The 20860-nt window shown below is 32.9% G+C and overlaps 1 long non-coding RNA gene across 2 annotated transcripts in view; it reads left to right on the top strand.

Moving 5' to 3' along the window:
- Positions 1 to 20370, top strand: part of LOC127711896 (uncharacterized) — a 28089-nt gene extending 7719 nt beyond the window's left edge. Inside the window, exons 1-4 of one of the 2 annotated variants that reach the window (XR_007986902.1) lie at positions 10968 to 11238; positions 14418 to 14593; positions 17489 to 17585; positions 20299 to 20370. This is a non-coding gene — a long non-coding RNA (uncharacterized LOC127711896). Of the gene's footprint in view, positions 1 to 10967; positions 11239 to 14417; positions 14594 to 17488; positions 17586 to 20298 lie in introns of those variants that run through there. The other variant, XR_007986903.1, reaches the window with a different exon arrangement.
- Positions 20371 to 20860: the final 490 nt, after the last annotated feature.

Raw genomic sequence — 20860 nt, 5'->3', positions numbered from 1 at the left:
GGGAAAGATAGATAATGACTGCCTTTTTTAAAAATGTTCTATAAATACAAATACTTTTCTGATATCATTCGTTGGATTAGTTTTCGAGTTGACTTGCTGTGGTACGAGTTGACAATGTGACGAGTTTGCAATGGTACGAAACAACTATAATTATCATAAAAGATAATAGGAATGGCAATATGTGAAGACTGATCAGTAAATTTATAATTGAGCATCATGTTTGTTATGTAACACATTTAACAATAAAAACATGTGCTAATGTTCATATCATATGAAAAAAAACATTGCGTGCATTTCTTGTTCTGTTGTCATTAGACTAGTTGGTAAAGGTGTCTTAGTCGATGTTCTCGTTTATCATTAAACTAATTGGTAAAGGTGTCTTAGTCGATGTTCTCGTTTATCATTAAACTAATTGGTAAAGGTGTCTTAGTCGATGTTCTCGTTTATCATTAAACTATTTGGTAAAGGTGTCTTAGTCGATGTTCTCGTTTATCATTAAACTAATTGGTAAAGGTGTCTTAGTCGATGTTCTCGTTTATCATTAAACTATTTGGTAAAGGTGTCTTAGTCGATGTTCTGGTTTATCATTAAAATAATTGGTAAAGGTGTCTTAGTCGATGTTCTCGTTTATCATTAAACTAATTGGTAAAGGTGTCTTAGTCGATGTTCTCGTTTATCATTAAACTAATTGGTAAAGGTGTCTTAGTCGATGTTCTCGTTTATCATTAAACTAATTGGTAAAGGTGTCTTAGTCGATGTTCTCGTTTATCATTAAACTATTTGGTAAAGGTGTCTTAGTCGATGTTCTGGTTTATCATTAAAATAATTGGTAAAGGTGTCTTAGTCGATGTTCTCGTTTATCATTAAACTAATTGGTAAAGGTGTCTTAGTCGATGTTCTCGTTTATCATTAAACCAATTGGTAAAGATGTCTTAGTCGAGGTCCTCGTTTATCATTAGACTGATTGGTAAATGTGTCCTAGTCGAGGTCCTCATTTTATCATTAGACTAAATGGTAAAGGTGTCTTAGTCGAGGTCCTCGTTTATCATTGGACTAATTGGTAAAGGTGTCTCCGTCAAGGTTTTCGTTGATCATTTAACTAGTAAAGGGGTCCTAATCGAGGTCCTCGTTTATCATTGGACTGATAAGTAAAGGTGCCTTTGTCGAGGTCCACGTTTGTTTCGTGTATATATTGCAGTTCGTTGCGTATACGATTTTTATTTGTATGTATATTCATAAGGTCAGTGCATAGACATAAGGGATTGATCGATTGCTGGTCGTTTTCACGACTCCCACACATTTATGTATTTAATTACTGAATACAAATACTTTTTACCCATCATTCATCGGGTGAGGGTTAAATATACAAGTACTTAATTATAATATAATAGTATAGAGGAAAGTCCTGTTATTAAGAAGTTTTAATTCATTTTCCGAAAAAATAACATTTTCAAAAGCCATCTTTCTCCTTTTGTTCGTATGAAACCGAAGAGGTGGACAGTTACTGATAAAAAGTGTACATACTTGTTAACATTGCATGAGAAAGAAAGCTTAAGGCTAACTCTCTTTCGGGCATTGTACGCACATTTTTTTTGCCTTCAAATTTATGCATACAATCTTATTTTGTTTATATCATTTCATTTTAAAGATTTTTATTGTGGAAATATGAATTGTTGGTTCCTGTTTAAAAGAAATAATGTAAAGAAATAAAACTGGAAAACAAAATTTACAGATATTTTCTATTTATATTATATCATAATTTACCAGGATATGAAGTACTCATCAGTGTAATATAACTCTTGGAATATACATGTTCATCATTCAAAATCTAACCATTTCTTAGAACTATGATGAATATGTAATAGATAATTAAAATACAGAACAAAGGAAACATATCTGCAACAGGAATAATCTGTTACAGGACACTAACATTTCTTAATACAATAATTTGCCTTGGGCATCTAAAAGAACATGGAACTGTCTATAAAACATTTAACATGATAGTCAGTAGTAGAATATTTTATGTATTATTACATTGCAAAGCTTGCGATTCAGTTGCAAAATGTCGAAGAAAAGTTTTTAAATGCAAAACATAACTACCTTCACGATGCAATTTTTATTCAATTTGGTATGTTTTTAATCTTATTTCGGTGACTTATACTACAAAAGTATTAATATCAAACATTTTCGTGAATGTTAATTCGATACGTTTGAAGACTTTTAAATTCAGGTCTTTACACTAAATGGTATCGTTATCGAAGTCAATACAGTTCGAGCATACACGAGCGTGACGTATTATCCTAGATATACAAACACCAAACGACTGAACAGAGGGTACACTGTTGTTAAGAGATGGGAAAATGACAATAAAAAAATAGAAATCATCAAGTTTATCATAAATCATAGTATACATTCGTCTATCTGTGTCAATATCGGGTCAAACATATCAAGATATGAAACAGACCTTCTACTTATCCCTAATATCATATTTACCTTGTTTACTGAGATGTAAAAGAGAGACGAACGATACCAAAGGGACAATCAAACTAAAAGAAAAATAAATTTAAAAATGTAAAGAAATGTAAAACATGTAAGCACTCATTCAAGTACAAAGTCAGGAATATGAAAGTTGTTTTCCATTCGTTTGAAGTGTTTGATGTGCTTTTGATTTTGCCATTTGATATGGGACTTTCCGTTTAGAAATTTCCTTGGAGTTTGGTATTTTTATTACTTCATCTTTCAACTATGAGTGACAGGACATCATCAAAATATCGAAATGTGAAATTAAAGAACTGTGCATGTATTTTTGTTTTCTATATTTCTTTGTGAAGTTCTGTTTAATTCCGCTTCATATGAGTATATAAAACACTGTCAAAACCTTTAATAAAATATATAACAAATGCAGATATTGATTGCAAACTTATGATTTCACGTGCATGGATTCAATAAAAAGCACATTTCACACCAAATATTGTACGATAACATTATGTTTGATCAAAATTACAATTATTCCTAAACAACGTTGCAGACGATACCAAAAGGGAAAAACGAAATTTATAAATCGTAGAGAGACCGATAGAACAATGAAAAAATAGTCGCTTAATTAAATTGGATGGATTTTTTTTTTCAATTTCCTACATCTTCCAAAATAGTCGGTTCTCAATCTCACCCAGTTTATCGAAGTATTACTTCAGAATTCGCTACATCTCTCATTGCGTATCATTCATATTTCATGTGTCTATTCTATTCTATAGCTATTAATTAGAACTTACTTATTAACTGCAGGGGTTTTGTTCTGCAGAAATTCATATATATTATCACTCTCAATCTTTTATCTTTTTGTTGGTTCAGGGATAACGTGAAAGTTATAGTGTTGTATATCTGTATGTTGAATCCGTACTTTCCGGAACTGTTGTTTTGCCTTGTCCGTGATTGGTGTAATTATTACTTGTATCAGCCTCTTTTTGTGTTTGAATCCAAAGTAAAAGGATCATAATTTGAAAGCTCTTCGTTTTATTTATATTATACTTGTCTCTAGTCCCCCAAACCTAAGTCAGGAATATTACATGGTGGAGAACCCTAATATCGAACAATTGGTACCTGATATATACAAAATGAACATATGAAACATTAAAATGAAGCCTTGAAATAATTGTCAACAGTACAAAACACGTGGTTTGACTCACAACGTTACGTGAGGGCAGAAAATGGCTGTATATTTGAATAAAACTGTTTATTTATGTATGTGTGATTTATCTCATTACATTTGAACTTTCTATGACAAGAAGATCGAGTGTTACTCATGAACCGATATGATAGCTCTTTTTCATGACTCTTATATGCCACGAAATTACGAATCTGAGGATGCCGAATTTAACGAATTACTTTCTTTAGTTCCTACAATAAACACTCCCAAAATGTCTGTGCCATTGGCAAATCAACCAGGTATTTTCATTCGAGATTCAGATGCAATAATGGAAAAATTGGCTGCTTGTCGCAAATTTGGGGGTTATCTCCACGAAAATGCGTCGGTGTTTATGAAAGAATTTACTTCATTTGCAACTCTTCACAAAATTGACCATGCCGATGATCAAAGAATGATTGCCGCTTTTCACCTTAACTTAACAGGCCCTGCATAAACATGGTTTAATTCACTAGATGCGGGAAGCAAACGCACATGGAGACAATTTCTTGCAATTTTTGATGAAAAGTATATAGAGTTAGATTGGCAAAGTCCAACCGTGTTCCTTGAGAGCGAAAATTTTCAAAATATGAAATTAAGTAGGGGTCAAATTTTGGAAGATTTTTATGGACAGATAGTTGAGAAAGCTCAGATTTTGAAAAAGAAGGACCACGAAATTCTCTCCCAGTTTATCAAGGGTTTACCGGAACAGCTTGCGTTTTTTGTTAGGGCTGGTACACATAAAGACAGTGCTAGTGCATTGTCCGCAGCTAAAATGGGCGAAGCCTATGGGTATAGGAAGGTAGTTTGTGTTGCAGCTGCTAAGCCAATTGTTGTTAATGATAATAATCCGGTTCAAGAGTTACAAAACCCAGTTAAAGAGCTCACAAAAGCATTATCAGAATTAAAATCACAAAGTAACGATATCAAACCAGGAATGCCTCCAAAATATCAAAACCCTCGTTACAACAACCCTCGTTACAACAATAACTTTTCAAGTCAGGCAGGAAATAACCGACTAAAAACTTGCTTTAATTGTCAGGCTCCTGGTCATTTTCGAGCAAATTGCAACTGGAATGGTCACGGTGAAATAAGTCCAACTCTGCAGTGTCAACTTTGTCAGCAATTTGGACATGGTGCTTTTCAGTGTCACCATCATAGTAATCCGGGAAACCAGTCGAACCCGGGGGTCAAAGGGCACGCCCCCTCGGGCGTTCATCCATAGGTGCCAGAAAAAGGAGTCCGCCTCAAAGTCGTCAACGTGAAGAAATAAACTATGCTAATTATTGCACTGATACTGAAGACTGCGAATTTACTGATGAAAATTTAACTAGTTTCAAATCTCAATTTATTCATATGCCCGTCAACGTTAATCACATATCTGTCGCAGCACTTGTAGACTCTGGAAGCTCAATAAACATTATTTCTAAAAGTTTTTATGATTTTTTGCCGGACACTTGTAAAACGTCAATATGTTCAGTATCAGAGAAAATAGTTTTGGCGAATAACCAGTCAGTTAATATTGTTGGCAAATGTACCGTCAAACTACAAGTGCCGCAGGGTAAACATTGGATACATACATATATTCTAACTCAATCTTCACATCCATTGATTCTTGGTACGAGTTACTTAATTTCAAAGAACATAGTATTAGATTTTAGTAGTTTATCTGTCTCAAATAAAACAGCAAAAGTTAAATTACAAAAGCATGTTATTGTAGATCCAAATTCTGAACTTTTGATATGGGGTAAAGTGTCAAACTATATTCTACAGGGACAAACAGGAATGTGTCAGAATAGTTCTCACTTGTTGAAAAGCGGACTTCTAATTTCGAAAGCCGTAGTTACTGTAAATAGCCATAAAACTGTTCCGATCAAGTTATTAAATCCTACTAATGACCAAATTCGTATCTCTCGTGGAGACGTTATTGCTAATTTTGAACCGTTCACGGAAGACTACATGTTAATTAATGCAGATGAAAAGGACAAACACTTTGTTCAAAATGTACAATTAGATATTAAAAGTCATACCACAGGTGAAGGAACTGAGTCCAAGTTTTTGTCACACTTTGAATTGCCGAAACATTTATCAACCGATGAACAGCGGCAAATATCACAATTTTTAATTCAATATAAAGATTTGTTTGTAACCGATGAAAATCCAAGGTTAGGATATACAGAACTTGTTAAACATAACATTTGCTTAAAACCGGACTTTAAACCCAAACATCAGCAACCTTATAGATTGTCACCGGACAAGAAAAATGTACTACGTGATCACTTGGATGAATTACTAAAACAAGGTATTATTTCAACGGTTCAAGAAACGGAAGATATACCGATTACTAGTCCGATAGTTCTTGTATCTAAACGAACGAGACCTCAACCTAAAAACAATTCAATAAATAAATCAACAAGTTTGTCACAGTTTAGATTTTGTTGTGACTTTAGGTACTTAAATAATCAATGTCAAGACTTCCGGTATTCAATTCCTGATTTACAAGACTTAACCGAATCTTTTTCTGACCGAAAACCCGTTTTTCTTACATCTATAGATTTGAGCTCTGGATTTTTCCAATTACCTATTTCAAAGGAAAGTCAAAGATATACTGCATTTAACACTTGTTTTGGATCATATAAATTTCTCCGTTTACCAATGGGTTTAAGTTCTGCTCCAGCATCCATGCAGCTATTGATGGACAAAGTTTTGAAGGGCTTAACATCTCGATCTTGTTTATGTTACTTGGACGATATACTGATAGTTTCTGAAACATTTGAAGATCATATTGGTGATTTAAATGAAGTTTTCAATCGTCTTGCCACTGCCGGATTTAAGCTCGGACCGAAGAAATGTTCATTCGCACAAAGTTCTTGTGTTTTTCTTGGACATTTGATATCAAAAGACGGAATTCAACCTCCCGCCGATCGTGTTAGTGCAGTACTTGATATGCCATCGCCAACATCAGTTAAAGATTTACGACGAGCCATTGGACTTTTCAACTGGTTTCGAAAGTACATTCAAAATTTTAGTGCGGAAGTTGACCCAATGACCAAGTTACTGAAAAAATCTGTAAAATTTAAATGGGGAATCGAACAGGAACAGGCTTTTAAGAAAGTTAAGTCATTACTAGTGAACTCTCCAGTTCTTGCGTTCCCGAAGTACAACCTGCCGTTTTTCCTTGCAGTTGACACATCGTGTAAAGGAATAGGATATATGTTATATCAACACCACCCAACGGAAGATACTAGCGAAGAATTACGCGTTATTCGTTTTGGTTCAAAGTCTCTAAGTAAATGGCAGAGGTCTTACGGTCCCACGAAATTAGAGCTTCTTGGTATGGTAACAGCAATATTAGACTGTTCAATGTATTTAAGGGGACACAAATTCATAGTTGAATGCGATCACCAAGCACTTAAGCCACTTTTTCAAAAACAGTTAAAAGGAGCAATCTATGAAAGATGGATCGCCATATTACAGCAGTTTAATTTCGAATTGAGATATAAACCGGGTAAAGACATGCAAGTCGCCGACGCTCTGTCACGTGCGCCTTACAAATCGTCAACAACAGGATTTGAAAGTCCGGACCAGCTTGATCCATATTTCCCCTATCACACCGAAAATGTCGGAAATATTATTACACCGAATGGAATGCCTTTTACAAGCTTATTGTGTAGTGACAAATCAAATGACACCGACGAGCTACAGCTTAATAATATTGATATTTTGCAGAATTTGTTTAGTAGGCCAGTAAGTGAATCTTTCAAACAAACTGACTTTGAATATGATGGCGATACAGAGGAAAACGATGATTGTGTTTCTCGCAAATTTACAAAGAAACGAGTTCGTACGAATCAACCCTTATCAATAGCCGAGAAACCGGTGGCGTCTGACATGTCCGACTCAACTGCAAAAGTTTCCGGAAAAGAAAATTCTATACAATCTTCCAATGGGGAAATAAGATTTTCTCAGACTAGTGATGAGAACCTTATGATGAACACTTCAGGCGAAAGTCCTAGTAATGATCAATTTATTACAAATACCGTCGAGGAGAGCCAATCGGCATTAAGCTCAACAAATATACCCGATAGTGATAGCCTAGTTTCGGCAACTGTAGACGATTTGTCAGATGTTCATTTTATTTCGGATGAGCAAACTGTCCAAAAGAAAATAGAATCGCTGCAAATTTTCAGAAATTGTGATTTCAGTCCGAAAAGTATAAAACAGTTACAAATTAATGACCCGCAATTTTGCAATATTTTCCGATATTTAGAAAAAGGTGATTTACCACAATCACAAAAACTAGCTCGTAAAGTTCTACTTGAAACAGGAGATTTTTCTTTATTCGATGGCTTGCTTTTTCACACTAGAGTCGCAAGATCTAAGCGAACACAACAATTTTGTCAGTATCAGCTTGCATTACCTGAAATAGCCGTAAAAACAATTATTTCGCTTTACCACGATTCACCACTTGGAGGCAATGGCGGGATTCAGCATACAGTAGATTTGATAAGGGAACATTATTATTTTTCAAATTTAGCAGGAAAAGTGTCCGACTTCATAAAATCATTTCATGCTTGCCAGTGTCGTAAAATGACTACCAGAAAGACTAAAGCCGGCATTGTTGCTTTTCAGACTCCAATTCGTCCTTTTCAAGTTTGGGAAATTGACCTTTTTGGTCCTGTTCCAGTGTCTAAGTCAGGCAACAGTTACGTGTGTACTGCAGTCGATATGTTTAGCAAGTTTATTTTTACAGAGCCTATACCAAATTCTGACCCAATTACTGTTTCGCATGCACTTTATAGAATAATCACTCAGTTTGGTGTTTTTGATACTCTTATTAGCGATCATGGATCTGAGATGATAGGAAAATGCACAAAAGAAATATGTAGACTTTTAGATATCAAACAACAATTCACACCAAGTTTTACACATCACTGTTTGGGAACTTGCGAACGATCACACAGAACCTTAGCAGAGCGAATTACACCGTATTTGTTGACCAATACAAATTGGGAGGATTTTTTCCAAGTATCGTCTTTTCTATTAACAACTCCGTGAATGAAGGAACAAAATATTCACCATTTGAGATTATCTATGGACAAAGGCCATCATTTCCCTTATCGTGTGTAACAAAAACCGCATTTTCAGAAATTCCAAAAGATTATCACAATTATATTCGAGAGTTTGCTGACAAACTTGAATTTATTCGAAATCAAGTGCGTGAAAATTCAGAAAAATCTAAAATATCAATGATTGAACGGGCTAATCAGACAGCTCATAATCTGTCTCTAGAAAAAGGGGATTATGTGTATTTAGGAAAAGATCCCAGAGGGACTGGTCAGAAGTTTAAGCTTAAACAAGCAGGGCCGTATATTATTCATCGCATAGACAGTCCTCATCTTTATTCGTTAATGGAACCCAAAACAAACAAAGTTATTCCACAACCAGTTCACATTAACCGTTTAAAGCCAGCTTATATTCGTGTACCAAATCCATGTGAATATTTTATAGATCGTGTCATAAGCAAACAAGACACAGTGGATAATTTTATAATTATTTAGACTACAAACGATAAGACATAACAGATTATCCAACCGAAACCATCGCAGAAACATCAAAAATAAATACATGAATGTTGGATGTACAAAATACCGAGACTTGTTGTATAGCATTGCAAATTCACACTCGGTATAACAGCCATATTCGGGAATATGACAATGATGTTATGGAAAGGCAATTTTAGAAATATTTGGACTACAAACGATAAGACATAACAGATTATTCAACCGAAACCATCACAGAAATATAAAAAATAAATACATGAATGTTGGATGTACAAAATACCGAGACACGTCGTATAGCATTGCAGATTCACACTCGGTATAACAGTCATATTCGGGAATATGACAATGATGTTATGGAAAGGCAATTTTAGAAATATTTGGACAACAAACGATAAGACATAACAGATTATTCAACCAAAACCATAACAGAAACATCAAAAATAAGTTTGATAACATTAAAATTTCAAGAAACTCGTTTCATATGACTTTAATATTGGGTCAAATTAAAATGTAGCAATAATTAGTTCTGAAAACAAGACAAAGTAGAAAGTGTTATTTGATCGCCTTGTAAATATGATCATAGAACAATAAACTTGTTCATTTCTTTCCAAATTGAAATCTGTATGTATGTAAACTGTAGTTGTATCCATTGATGACAGGTATAAGTCAGAATCTTAAAAACAAGAGATGTTTGCAAAAAACTGACCATTTAAATGTGTCGAATGCTTTTCACAATAAAAAAAAAATGACAAATAAGTTGTAGTTTACGGATGTTCAAAACCCCAAAATGACTCTTAACATACAAGTTTGCAATGCAATCGCCGGACTTTGTACTTCGGGTGTAAATACATGTACCCTTAAATGGGACAATACTTTTTTGAAATAGGAAAGATTATGTTTTCGAAGCTCCTGTATGAAGTCTGCATCAATCCAAAAAAAAAAATGTCTACAAGAAGAGGAGCTTGGTTGGTTCCAATAAGAATGTCGTTTATTTATCAAAAACACATAACCCGACATAACAAATATGCTGACAATAAAAATCAAGGTTCCTCATTATATAACTTTTCGATGAATATTTTTTTCCACACTTTCTATATAATGATCAATGCAACTGCTGGTTGACCTTTCTTTCTTGTGTAGATCAACAGCTCAGTAGTCACCCCCTTGTGTCGCATGAACTATTATTAAAACGTCATATTCTGTGGATTCGTTTATGTCATTTCACCTCACAGAATTATTGAACAATGTATTGTCTAATAAAATATCACGTGGTGTGAATCGATTCTGATATTTGTATCCAAATCGACAGGGCCGGTGAATAACTTCGACAAATTGTACACTCCGGTGAGTAACACTACACAGGAAAAATTGCAACTGTCAGTGTCACCCCCACAGCAGAGCTATCTAATTTTGAATTGAACAGAATGTAAAATAATAATATGAATAAATATTCTTTTTTTAGTTTGTTCTTTATTCAGTCTCAATTCTTTTTTTTATTGATAATCCCATTATTCTCTATGATTCTTTATTCTATATTTCTGCTTTTTTTTGCTATCTGTTCTTTATTTTGCACTTTATGTCATTATTTTCTATTCTTAAACCCCCATCTTGATTCCAGACCCTCAAATATACGTAAATGTACGAAAGCTTGCATGGTACGTCGAACACGAAAACCCGGAAATCTTTACACCGTTACCGTGTTTTATACTATGACGCAAAATCCATGGACGCTCATGCGACCATCTGCTGCTGTCTTTTTAAAAGTTTTTAAGAATGGACAGAGATAGATGATACAAGGAACTTTGGTTTTTCAAACTGGCGAATCAAAAATTTATTATAAACAGATAAATTGAAATGGGTGACTTGTCGATTAACTGGAAGAAACCGGGGAACGAAACATAGAAAATTTATGAAACGAAAGTTAACGAAACGAACGTCAAAGTGTTTTTGTTTTGATGGATAATTTTACGTACCCTAAAAGCGCAACGAAAGGTAAATATTATTATGCACATTTTGTTTAATTATTGGATTAAAGCAGAAGATGTGTGTGCTTTTACTAAGTTTATTTTTCACGAAAAACTATTTGACTGTAGACTTATACTTAATGTAATTGAAATTGTTTATCTAATGTCACAACAGAACTTAATTACTTTAACTGATGCAGACCTGTATATCTTATGGAAAGAGTTCCATATGGCACCCCCACCCAAAAATATATTTTTCCCCGATTAGTAAAACATTCTAAAAAGTTTTTTTTTTAAGGGGATATTTATAAAAAAAATGGGGCATGGCTTTTTTGGGGGGTTAAAAAAATAATTGGAAAAAAATGTTAAAAAAATATTACAAATTAGTTGCTTTTCATGTGGGCCATTTTCTGTTGACAATCTTTTTTTTCTTTTGGTACCCCCATTTCCTTTTGACACCCTCAGATTTTCACATGTTACTACTTATACATCTTAAGCATCATTTATATTACAGTACATCTCATTATATTTATAACACAATTATTATATATATATATACCTATATACCTTACTTGGATTCGAACCTCCAATCTTGGGATCTGTAGTCCACTGACTTAGCCACTAGGCTATGACAAGTTAGGTGATATATGTTTTAAAAATAATTATATCCTTATACTAGGTAATTCCATATGGGGAAATCAGGGTTATTGTTGCACTTTAAAATAGGTAACAAAATACTTTTGTAAAGTTTAAATACATGTAATATAATTAGCAATACAGTGAAATGAGTATTTTTCACACCCCAGTAGTTACACTGGTCAAAATGTATTGGTATACTATTGAATTGAAACGTACTCACTATTTATTTCATTTCCTTTGTTTATTTGGAATTGATATTAATTTAACATGGGTGATTCTTCAAGTCCAATCCATGTTGCAGTAAGAATAAACATACATGAATTTAAGAAAACAGAAAGTTATTAATAAACCGAAAAATGAGATAAGTGAGGAGGTATCATCAGATTCATCATCATTTCAATGTGGATAATTTAATATAAATACAAGTTTTGAAATTGACAATGAATATGATCCTAGTAAAAGTTTATTTTCATTGTCTGAAGAATCATCGCCTTTTGCTTGTGGTCAACTAAAAACTAGCAACGTAGTTGAAAAATTAGAAAACTTTGTTGATCCCACTCATGCACTATTGGTGCATGCACTAACTTAATTGAGAATCGTAGGTGGTGTATCAAACGACAACTGCCAACAACACATACAAGATCTAAAACTTTTGATAAACATTTAATGGAATATATGTATTATATTCAGATAAAACATCACTTTTTGACAGTTTCATTCAGGACATGTGAAAAGTATATCCCCTTTCTTTAATTGAAATTAATTATTTCAAAATAAAAATGAAATCATTATAAATCTCATTTTGTTTCATTTTCCTTTATAGTTATATATATATATATATTACTATTGTACATCAAATACATATTAAATCAATCAATTTTTACAACATTTTTATGACACATATCCCTGTTCCAATAAGTGACACCCCCTATATCTATTTGACACCCCCATTTCCTTAAATCTTAGTTAATACCTTGTAAAACAAATATATTATTATTGTACATTAAATATATATCAATTAAATATATTTTAACAACATTTTGGGTGGGGGTGCCATATGGAACTCATACCGCAATTACTCCCCCTTTTTCATATAATTTAGATTTAAAAAATGTATTATACCTTTTCATACATCGCGTAGGTAATATTGTACATGTAACCTTTTCCCAATTTTAATTATGAGTGCACGTGATTCCAGGACATACAGGAGCGGACAAGAATCACATTCCGGCATTACCGAGAAAATCATCACATTTGATTAAAGCTCAAATCTGAGGCTCAAATTCCTTATTTTATGTTACCTTAAGGCAAAACAAGACTTGCAACTAAGAAAATTACAGGGCTTAAATTTGCATATGACAAGTACAATAAGCCTTAATTATCCTGAGTCTGAGACTACTATTACTGAGTACTATAACAATAAACATCTAGTAATTCTCAGCCTTAACATACATGTATTATACTTCTGATAGTTTTCCACACCAATTCACATATTTTTAAGCTGAAAAATATGAACCAGGCTATTACAGCGGCAGGTCTTATCACCTTGTTGTACATTATAAGATGTGGACCCTAGTCGAGTGCATGAATGGTCTACTTTACATCTACTTAAAATGTGAATATAAAAATAAGAAGATGTGGTAAGATTGCCAATGAGAAGGGTCCAATTCTCCACCAGAGATCAAATGACATAGAAGTTAACAAGTATAAGTTATGGTACAAGATGACTTCAACAATGAACAAAGCCCATACCACAGTCAGCTATAAAAGACATTTAATGGAAATGACAAATGTAAAACCATGCAAATGAGGAAACTAACAGACTGATAATGATTTATAAACAAAACAAGGAACAAATAAACAAATATGACATACAGCAACAAAGTGAACAAACGACAACTTGAACCGCTGAATTACAGGCTCCTGACTTGGGACAGGCACATACAGAATGTGGTGGAGTCAGACTAGTTTGTTGGTGCCAAACCCTCCCCTTGAGGGAGCTATAATTTGTTTTTTATGTGGGGGGAGGTGGGGCTAGGATGAAATTTGAAAAAAAGGCAGGATGAGACACTTTGCCAAAAAAAAAAAAAAGGCAGGATGACGATTGATGTAAAAAAATTGTCAGGATAAACTATAAATAAAAAAAAAAACAGGACTGAATAGAGTGGAAAAATAAAAATGCAGGACAAAATTTTTCATCCTACCCCTCCCCCTATAAAATAAAATGGTAGCTCCTTAACCTGGGATAGTGGTGTGAAACTGCTCAACTCATCTGACATCAGATATGTACAAAGCAGATTTAACCACTTTGATTCATCACTTCATACAACAGTCATGACTATGGATTTAAAAAACATAACATGCATAAGATGGATTAGAACATTCAAATAATTTAATACTTTTGATATAGTTAAATTTTTTTCAGGGCAAGTCTAGATCTGTTGTTCTTGTTTTAAAAGATCAAAATAAGCCAATTTTGCCATATAAAAATATTGAAGGCAATTTGGCAGATATATTGTAACTTCATTTTATTATACATTTGAACATGTTATACATTATTTCTTTTAGCATTTTCAATGAAAGTACATTTTGTACATGTACTTCAAGAAGTAGAAGAATCTAAGCAACAGAACAGAATTCATTTGAGGCATTGCTTTCTAGATTATATAATGGATTCATAGATTGTCATATTGATTTATGTGCATAAAAGGAGCAGTAGTCAATGAATAATTTTGTGATGAGAGGTATGTAATGAAGAGGATAACTTTGTTTAAATATTTTGTTGTTGTCAGACTCTGTATACATGTTGCAAGTTTTGAGGTCATAGACATGATAGAGTTGAAAGTTTTGATTCTTGTTGTGGGCTATTTCTATAAGCAGTGACAAATTGTTTTTTTTTACAGGTCAATTTTATAGAAAATAGCGTTGGAAGCTCTATTAACACTTCATTGCTTGTTCTTTTTTTGTCTTGCAACAACAGTCATGAAAGTGAGTCTTGGGAATGCTGTTTTAACAGAGGCGAAGTCATAAACAATTTGTTAAAAATTGAGATTAGGTCAGTTTAAGAGGAACCAACCAATAACTTATGGCCGTGTTATGGTTGAATAAGTCAATAATATTTTTTGCAGTAGAAGTAGGATATCCACTTCTCATTTCCATTTCCATTGAGATTATATGGTCCAAATCCCTCAGTCATGGTTGATTGACTTTGATATTTTTACTTAACTTAAATGTGAAAAGTTTCTGATTAGGTCAGTTTGAGTGAACCAATAATGATAAATCTTTGATATTTGGTATGCAGTTGTATATGTCAGAGTACTAGCGCATTTCATATCCCTTGTTTTTATTTTGCCCAGCCCCTCAGTCATGGTCTATTAATTTTGAAACTTTGTCAAGTCATGGATGGTGTGTGACTTTGGATGTTTAAGCATTGTCATTATAATATCAACGTTTAAAATCTACTAACAGGATTTCATACAGAGAAGACATACTTCTATGTCTAAAGTTTATTCATATGATATTAATGTATACCAAAGGTTTATTATAGACCATTAATGTCTTGGATAAATTATTTATACAGGAATTACTTCACTTTGAAATGTAAATTCTATGAAAGATAACCAGTAAAGCACTGTTATGGTTACATTTTTTTGTCAGATATTTTTGTAATTCATACCATAGGTCTATATCAGCATGGTCTTTTAGTTTTATGAGTTAGAAAATAACTGCTGATCAAATATGTTTACAGTAGTTATACCTCTTGGAAATAGATATTGTAAGAAAAACTGCATTGCAAGCAATCCCACACATGTCTTCATTTCTTTTAGATTATTTATAATTTATGAAAAAGGTTAAAAGAACATACATATTTTTTGCTTTTTGACAGCAAATTTTATATATCCATCAATTGGCGAGGTACATTGAAGCGCTATTCTTTTATTTAATGCATGAAGTATGGATGGTAACACAAATGACAACATATTATGTTCATGAGTTAATATTGCCTTGTCTGAAAATAGTATACGTGAAGTACTAACATTGAACTATGGTAACGTTGTAACCCTAATGCTGTAGTGAATGACGTTATTGTATAGATTTCATAGCTACAACAACGATTAAACTTACATTGCAATCATGAGTATTTATTGAGATTCCACTACATGCCTTTAAATTGTGTATTTAAACAATTTTGCCTATGTAACAAGAAATCAAGATTTAATAGACATCAAGAGTTAATGCCTAAATGTTGTTTTTTTTAAACTGTAGACAGCAGAATAGATGATTTTATATTAGAAAAAGTTCATACTAAACTAAGACGGGCTTAGGCTATACATATATTATTAGCTCACCTGGCCCAAAGGGCCAGGTGAGCTTTTCTCATCAATTGGCGTCCGTCGTTCGTCTGTCGTCCGTCGTCCGTTAACTTTTACAAAAATCTTCTCCTCTGAAACTACTTGACCAAATTAAATCAAACTTGGCCACAATCATCATTGGGGTATCTAGTTTAAAAAATGTGTCCGTTGTTGGGTTGCTGCCCCTGAATTGGTTATTTTAAGGAAATTTTGCCGTTTTTGGTTATTACCTTTAATATTATTATAGATAGAGATAAACTGTAAACAGCAATAATGTTCAGCAAAGTAAGATCTACAAATAAGTCAACATGACCAAAATGGTCAGTTGACCCCTTAAGGAATTATTGCCCTTTTTAGTCAATTTTTAACCATTTTTCGTAAATTTTTGCAATCTTTTACAAAAATCTTCTCCTCTGAAACTGCTAAGACAAATTTAACCAAACTTGTCCACAATCATCATTAGGGTATCTAGTTTAAAAAATGTGTCCGATGACCCCGCCCGTGAACCAAGATGGCCGACATGGCTAAAAAATAGTACATAGGGTAAAGTGCAGTTTTTGGCTCATATCTCTGAAACCGAAGCATTTAGAGCAAATCTGACAGGGATAAAATTGTTCATTAGGTCAAGATCTATCTGCCCTGAAATTTTCAGACCAATCAAGCAACACGTTGTTGGGTTGCTGCCCCTGAATTGGTAATTTTAAGAACATTTTGTAGCTTTTGGTTATTATCTTTAATATTATTATAGATAGAGATAAACTGTAAACAGCAATAATGTACAGCAAAGTGAGATCTACAAATAAGTCAACATGACCAAAATTGTCAATTGACCCCTTAAGGAGTTATTGCCCTTTATAGTCAATTTTATACAATTTTCATAAATTTTGTAAATTTTTGTAAATTTTTACAAAATATTTCCCACTGTAACTACTGGGCCAAGTTCATTATAGATAGAGATAATTGTAAGCAGCAAGAATGTTCAGTAAAGTAAGATCTACAAACACTTCATCATCACCAAAACACAATTTTGTCATGAATCCATCTGCGTCCTTTGTTTAATATGCACTTAGACCAAGGTGAGCGACACAGGCTCTTTAGAGCCTCTAGTTAATATTAGTTACGCTGTTGATCTTTTTGTTGTTTGCTTACACATTTTTTCCATTCAATCAAAAGTAAAAAGTAAAAATATAAATTAGTGACTCTCTGAGCATCAGTTCATACTTCATCTACAAAAATGATCTAGTTTTTGTCTGGAGTTCTGGATTAAATTAAGATTTAAAATTTTAGCTTATTACCATGGTTGCCAAATTAAAGGAAAATGCAGTATTAGAATCACTGGTGTACATGTAGATGCGGATGTCCGGCAAAAAGAACTGGTATCAAAGTAAGTTCATCTGTAGAATTGCAGTTAATTTAAATAATGTAATGTTATCTATTGAAAACTTTTTCAAGTGTAATTGTACATGTTACGGCATGTATACTGTTGTTTATTTATTTCTTTCTGATGTCAAGTATGCATCAAAAAATCCTTATCCTGCTCTCCTTCTGCTCCACACACACACGCATGAGATGTCAGAAGTTCAAATAATTATAGCATTTGCTTATATTATGAATTGGGTATTTAAAAGTTGTTCTCATCTTGAATATACATAAAATATTTGCCACTGAACATTAAAATAAGCAAGAAAATTCAATCAATTATTGTTTTTGCATTATAGGAATGAGTTTTTAAACATACATGTATAACAATTGAATAATTTCCCTTTAAGTTTTTTTTATGAACCAGCATATATATATATATAGATATAACATGTATAAGGAGATGAGGTACATGTATGATTCTCAATGTGACAACTATCAATTAAAAAACCAAAGGACGAAGATGTTAACATTTGCTGGTCACTGTACAGCCATAAACAATGATCAAAATCCATACCATAAAGTAATCTATTATGGCTATAACTTGTATAAGGATGAAAAAATGTGAACCAATGAAAAAAATAAAACTACACACAGTATGGCAGACAGCACCCAACATAAAAACCAAATGTCAGAATCAGCAAGAAAAGGCTGGACTCATCAACAAGCACTTAAAAAGAAATAACAAAATAATAAAAGATGCAAAAATTATGTTTTCTCAAACTAAAATATCTATCAGTTCACCTTCGACAGATTTAATCAATTAATGTAACAACAAAACATTTGTCATTTCAAACAGTCTAAGAAAGCATGACTTTGTGTAATGCCAAAATATTGAACACACAAGAATATGTAGGACCATAACAGCATATAAGTATTTATAATTGCTTAGAATTTCAATATCTGAAAAACATGTTCTGCTTTTTGTCAAGCTTGCAAATTTATTTCACGAAAGCGAGACAGTGATCCTAGATTCTGCCAGAGGCGGCGTCGCTGTCCTAAAATTTAGGTTCAGTCTGTGGTTAAATTTTTTTTGAACGTCGATTACTTTGTCAAACAGACATGGGATTTTGTGAAATTGAGACAGAATATTCGAAGCTTCTTAATGACCAAACTACAGTATCCAAGGCAAAATTTTGAAAATATTCTTTTTCATTTTTCCGTATTTGAACTAATAAATGGGCTTAGTTTTTTTGATGAGCTTGCGACTTCCGCTGCAGAAAGCTCGACATAGGGATGGTGGAAGACACGGATGCTTCATACTATGTACAATGTCTATAGATGCATATGTATGTTATGAAGTTTCTGTCAGTCAACTGTCCATTGTCCTTGAACTCATTTTCATGGTTCAGTGATTACTTGAAAAAATAAAGGTTTTTTGTAATGTTAATTTCTCTCATAATTTCTCTCTTATTAGTATTATTTATAGTATTCATGGTAATAGGATATTTATATTTACTTAGTATGTGGATATCTTGCAAGGTCCTAGTGTCTGTCTACTCTGTCAGAAAGTTTTCGTGGTCAATTCAATATCTCAGGTTTATAAGCAATAAGTCTACTATATTTGGTGTATGGAATTATTGTAAGGTGTAGATGTCCAACTGGTAGTTGTAATCTGGCCTTGACCTCATTTTAATGGTTCAGTAATAAGTTTTTATGTTTTGGTCTAATTTTTGGATACTATAAGCATTCAGTCAATTATATTTGGTGTATGGAATTATTGTAAGGTGTAGTTGTCCAACTGGTAGTTGTAATCTGGCCTTGACCTCATTTTAATGGTTCAGTAATAAGTCTTTATGTTTTGGTCTAATTTTTGGATACTATAAGCATTCAGTCAATTATATTTGGTGTATGGAATGTTTGTAAGGTGTACTGATTTTAAATTGAGAATGGAAATGGAGAATGTGTCAAAGAGACAACAACCCGACCAAAGAGCAGAAAACAGCCAAAGGCCACCAGTGGGTCTGACAGTAATCACCCGAACTTGACCTCATCTTCATGGTTCATTGGATATATTTTTCTTGCTTAGTCTGTTTTCCAGATACTATAAGGTAAAGGTGAACTATATTTGGTTTCTGGAATGATTGTAGATTGAAATTGTAAGGTGTTTAGGTTAAACTTTACATTTATCTTGCAGGCTTCATCTGACCTTAACCTTATTTTCATGGTTCATTGGTCAGTATTAAATTTCTCTTGATTTGGTCTTTTTTTTAGATACTAAAAGTATAGGTGAACTACTTTAATGTAATGGAATGATTGTAGGGTGTTTATAATTGTCTTGCAGGTACAATTCTTGCCAGATTTTTTAAAACTTATTCTATAGGTTAATATCAGCATAATCCTAGTCAAGTTTTATAAATTTGGCCGATCAACTTTTTTCAAAAGAGTTATGCCCCTTGGAAATAATAAATTTATGGAAAATGGCCTCGTAAATGCTCTCATTTTTTTTTTATTTAACTTATACATGTAGTATACTATTATAGTAATGCCCTTGAAGGTCGGTTTGAAATATTTAGTATACAAGAAAAAGAACTTTTTTTCCCCCAAGCACATTTTTTATTTATAAATATTTTTGAGAACAAAAAAACATGTTTTTTTTTTTAATATTGCCCCTTGATAGATAAAAAATGTACGACTAGGTGGACATTGAAACTCTGTTCTTTTATTTTTACTTGCAGGAACTGAAAAGTAAAGAAACAGAACCAAAGAACATTAATTTTAGATTAATACAATATTGAACTCAAAGTCAATTTAGTTGTCTTTCTTAATCATACAGGATGTTTCCAAAAAAGCAGCTGCATACACATGCACCAGTAATAGCCAGCAGTTGAGACAATTAAATATCTGTGTATGGTGATATAGCAATAGAAATATCACATACATCATAGGGAAATAGAAATGGAGTATGTCAAAGAGACACACATATGAAAATAGAATATAGACAGTAGAAATGGAGTATGTCAAAGAGACACACATATGAAAATAGAATATAGACAATAAAATTGGGGTATGTCAAAGAGACTAACATGAAAATAGAATATAGACAATAGAAATAGGGTATATCAAAGAGACAAACATGAAAATAGAACGTAGACAATAGAATTTGGGTATGACAAAGAGACAAAAATATTAAAAATAGAATACAGACAAAAGAAATGGGGTATGCCAAAGAGACAAACATATGAAAATAGAATATAGACAATAGAAATGGGGCATGTCAAAGAGAGAAACATATGAAAA

This window comes from Mytilus californianus, unplaced genomic scaffold, assembly GCF_021869535.1.
Source record: "Mytilus californianus isolate M0D057914Y unplaced genomic scaffold, xbMytCali1.0.p SCAF_8, whole genome shotgun sequence".
NCBI classification, from domain to species: Eukaryota; Metazoa; Mollusca; class Bivalvia; order Mytilida; family Mytilidae; genus Mytilus; species Mytilus californianus.
Note: the sequence above shows the minus strand (reverse complement) of the source record. Positions and strands in the feature narration are given on the sequence as shown.